The 3,723-nt window shown below is 39.3% G+C and overlaps 2 protein-coding genes across 4 annotated transcripts in view; both read left to right on the top strand.

The window, feature by feature from the left end:
• Nucleotides 1-3,723, top strand: part of LOC109541235 (probable E3 ubiquitin-protein ligase HERC4) — a gene marked incomplete at its 3' end in the record, with an annotated part of 482,710 nt that overhangs the window by 293,057 nt on the left and 185,930 nt on the right.
• Nucleotides 1-3,723, top strand: part of LOC109546292 (MAM domain-containing glycosylphosphatidylinositol anchor protein 2) — a 317,852-nt gene that overhangs the window by 201,868 nt on the left and 112,261 nt on the right. The gene's annotated exons all lie outside the window — the stretch shown is intronic.

The raw sequence follows: 3,723 nt of genomic DNA on the forward strand, positions 1-3,723 counted from the left end.
AAATTATTTAATACATTGTTTAATATACGCAGTAAATATATTTCTTTAATTTACATTTATGTGTAGGCATGTACAAGTATATGCACGATAAGGCAGTTGCCTATAGTTATAGGCGGCTGCCTATATCACAATATGTCTGCCTTTCTTAAAAAAATCCTTGCCTATATAGGCGCTTTTTTTCTCAAATTTTCTTGCCTTTAAATCCGAGCTTTAGTTATTACTATTATTATTATTAATTCACTAGTATTTCATTGTGGCATTTTATATGTGTTATGTAATATAAATTATTTAATACATTGTTTAATATACGCAGTAAACATATTTCTTTAATTTACATTTATGTGTAGGCATGTACAAGTATATGCACGATAAGGCACTTGCCTATAGTTATAGGCGGCTGCCTATATCACAATATTTCTGCCTTTTTTAAAAAAAATCCTTGCCTATATAGGCGCCTTTTTCTTCAAATTTTCTTGCCTTTAAATCCGAGCTTTATTAATAACCTATCCTATTTATTTATTTACTCGCCTATTTGAAATAATCTATAAACCTATATAAGAATGAATGCATGTTTGTCTCTCCATAAAAACTCCAAAATTAGCCATGAACGTATCGAGCTACAAGGCTGAAATTCTACAGGTTTCTTAGTTTATTGGAGAGTAACTTCCTAACTCTTTTAGTTTTTGAGTTACAATTTACGTGTAAGTCTGTGGGAAAAAAAGTACAGGTCAACGTGGGCAACGCCACGGGTCACTCTTCTAGTCCCTTAATAGTTATTTGACATGAATTACATCTGGAAACGTTACAAATCTCTGTATGCGGTTTAGTAAATCCTACTATTATTTATGTTGAACTGATGATTTAATAAACAAACACTATGCCCAAATATATAATGCTTCCAAAAGGTCAGAGCTTGTTTACTTTGCTGCCATTGTTCGTTCTGTTAGCTTTCACATTGAATACATAATGCATAGAACAGGAAATTTAATTAAACCGTTACCAAAGATCATCAAAATGAGTAAAGAGTTTGAAATATTGATTTGCTATGCAAGCAATAATACTAGACACTAATAGTTTAATAAACCGTAGTTGAATAATACTAGAGACTGAAACTGAATAATACAGTTTGGCTTGGAATTTTCTAAAGTGTTCAAACAAGAACGCCATAAATAATCTATATTTACCTACTATATGTGGCATACGCCTGAAACATTTATTTTTATGAAGTACTCATCATGATTTTAAGAATGGAATAAGCACAGACGAAAAGATAAGAAACAAAGTTGCCAAGAAATTGAATAGTAGAAAATTCAACAGTTTCGCTGACTGCATGGCATGTTGCACTTTCCTGTTAAACCCATATACTGTTGAAATTGATATTTTTCAGTTTTGGTACAAAATGGTTAGTTTGCACTACATTTTCATGATGTCGAATGATGAATGCGCTGGGTTACTAAAGAGATTTTTCGTTGGAAATTCATCATCTAATTTTCATTGTTTCAAGTTTGAAATATGTTTTTTTTTGTAAAAACTCGATACAAAGTGGTAGCAGAAACATCTGTTTTCTGAGCGCTGAACCAAATTGATCTAAACTGATCAGCAAAATAGACTTTACAAGGACAAATTTCAGCTAATTTTGGAACTGGATAAATCCTGATTTTACTGCCGACCGATATTTGATTTCGAAGTGTGTGCTTTAGTGCTATTATTTTTCGGTTAGTAATTGGACGCTCAATAAAAACATGCAGTAATGAAGCGGTATTTTGACACCTGCGCAATTGAGTTTAAAAATAAGGGATATCTTAATAAGAACTTGACTGAACTATCTTAATAAAACGGACCTCGGAGGTCCCAATAGGTCGGTTGGGCGCCTTCCGTCCGGAGTTTACACCAACTCTCATTAAAAACGACTCTTGTTTCTTTCCTGGCCGAGTTGCTCTCGATTTTATTCTCGTTCACGCAAATGGCGACGAGCGTCCCTACTTGGAGATTTCTGTCCTGAGTTGTCCTATGTTGGGTTTGTAAGACTCAGGAGCGTCGCGAGCCATCGTAGGTCGGTCTGGGCACGATGTGCTAGTGAGGTTGGGCCTGAATCCCATTTCTGAGCACAGCGTTTGTACCGTTGCTAATGGCCAAAAATGTTCTAGTGCTGGTTAGCTTTGTGTCCCCATGTCTCTGAGGGACAAGACTCATTGTGTCGAGGTTTGGTATCTCCCTGAGCTGTCACACTCTTTAATCTTGGGCGCAGATTTCTGGAAGACTATGGGGATAATCCCTGATTTGAATTTTGATGTTTGGATTTTTGTATCTCTCTCCCAGACATCAGCAGTCTTTATCATGGGTTTGTCTGGAAATGTGGTGGTTGCCCCACCTTTACGGACCACCGTTATTGATAAGAAGGGACGAGCAGTGGGCCCAGCAGGGTCACCGAGCGAAGGGCAATCAAGTACCAGAATTTGCAGAATCAAGTAGCAGAGATTGCCGAACATAGTCGATCACCGTACAATTGACCTCCAAATCCGCCATATTCTGCTGGGTGGTAGATCTGCCCGCTGCTAGAACATCCGTTTGCGAACATCGGACACAGGGACGGTCTGGATGAGATCTGGACCTAGCACGTAGGCATCGGCAGCACGTGGCGGCGGATTCGGAGACTTGCTGGTGTTCGGGGCGAGTATCGCTATTGGTTGTCTATTATAAATTTGTAATTTCTGGAAATTTTCATTTAATTAAGTAGTTAACGTAGGTTACAGATCAAACGGTTAGTACAAACCACGTTTTCTTGTTCTTTATTAAGCTCACCATTTTCCATTTTTTTGTATCATCATTCAAGTCAATGTATGTACTATCACGGTAAAAGAATTGAGTAGGTATTTCGGAAGCATTCCATCGCTGAGTGTTCTAGCTTTGCTGCGAAAGCTAGTGGCGTTCAAACGAACTCACCCTTCGGGCTTTGCAGACGACCGCCCGAAATACCCGCTCAAGGGAAACCCTTTCTTTTCTCTCTCTTTCTCTTTCTATTAAATTGTCATTTAAATCGTTGCATTAATTAAATAGGTTTCATTAAAGATAGATTTTTATTCTTTTGTTCTGTCCTAAATTTGTCGTGTTGCAAAAAAAAAATCGTCGCCGCCACGTGCTGCCGATGCCTACGTGCTAGGTCCAGATCTCATCCAGACCGTCCCTGGCTATCCAGTCCACAGTTTCAGTGGGTCAATATCCCCAGTCGGGAACCAGGAGGCGGCCGATGTCCCCAAACGGATGTTCTAGCAGCGGGCAGATCTACCACCCAGCAGAATATGGCGGATTCGGAGGTCAATTGGACGGTGATCGACTATGTTCTGCAATCTCTGCTACTTGATTCGGCAAATTCTGGTACTTGATTGCCCTTCGCTCGGTGGCCCTGCTGGGCCCACTCCTCGTCCCTTCCCATCAAGAACGGTGGTCCGTGAAGGTGGGGCAACCACCACGTTGCCAGAAAAACCTATGATAAAGACTTCTGATGTTTGGGAGAGATATACAAAAGCATTCACCATTCGACCGTCAGCCACCGTTAGATGAACATCGTTCCTAACCGCAAAACAGTCTATTTGGTAACAAGTGTAGAGGCGTTCGTTTATACTTAGTAACAAGTAAACATCAACTACTATAAAACATATATTTACACTCCCAAACGGTAGACAATGTGTAATGGCAGTTCGTCAGGTGGTCGATCGAGAGAAT

This window comes from Dendroctonus ponderosae, unplaced genomic scaffold (assembly GCF_020466585.1).
Source record: "Dendroctonus ponderosae isolate FM_Combo_2020 unplaced genomic scaffold, Dpon_F_20191213v2 Dpon_F_20191213_1, whole genome shotgun sequence".
Taxonomy (NCBI): domain Eukaryota; kingdom Metazoa; phylum Arthropoda; class Insecta; order Coleoptera; family Curculionidae; genus Dendroctonus; species Dendroctonus ponderosae.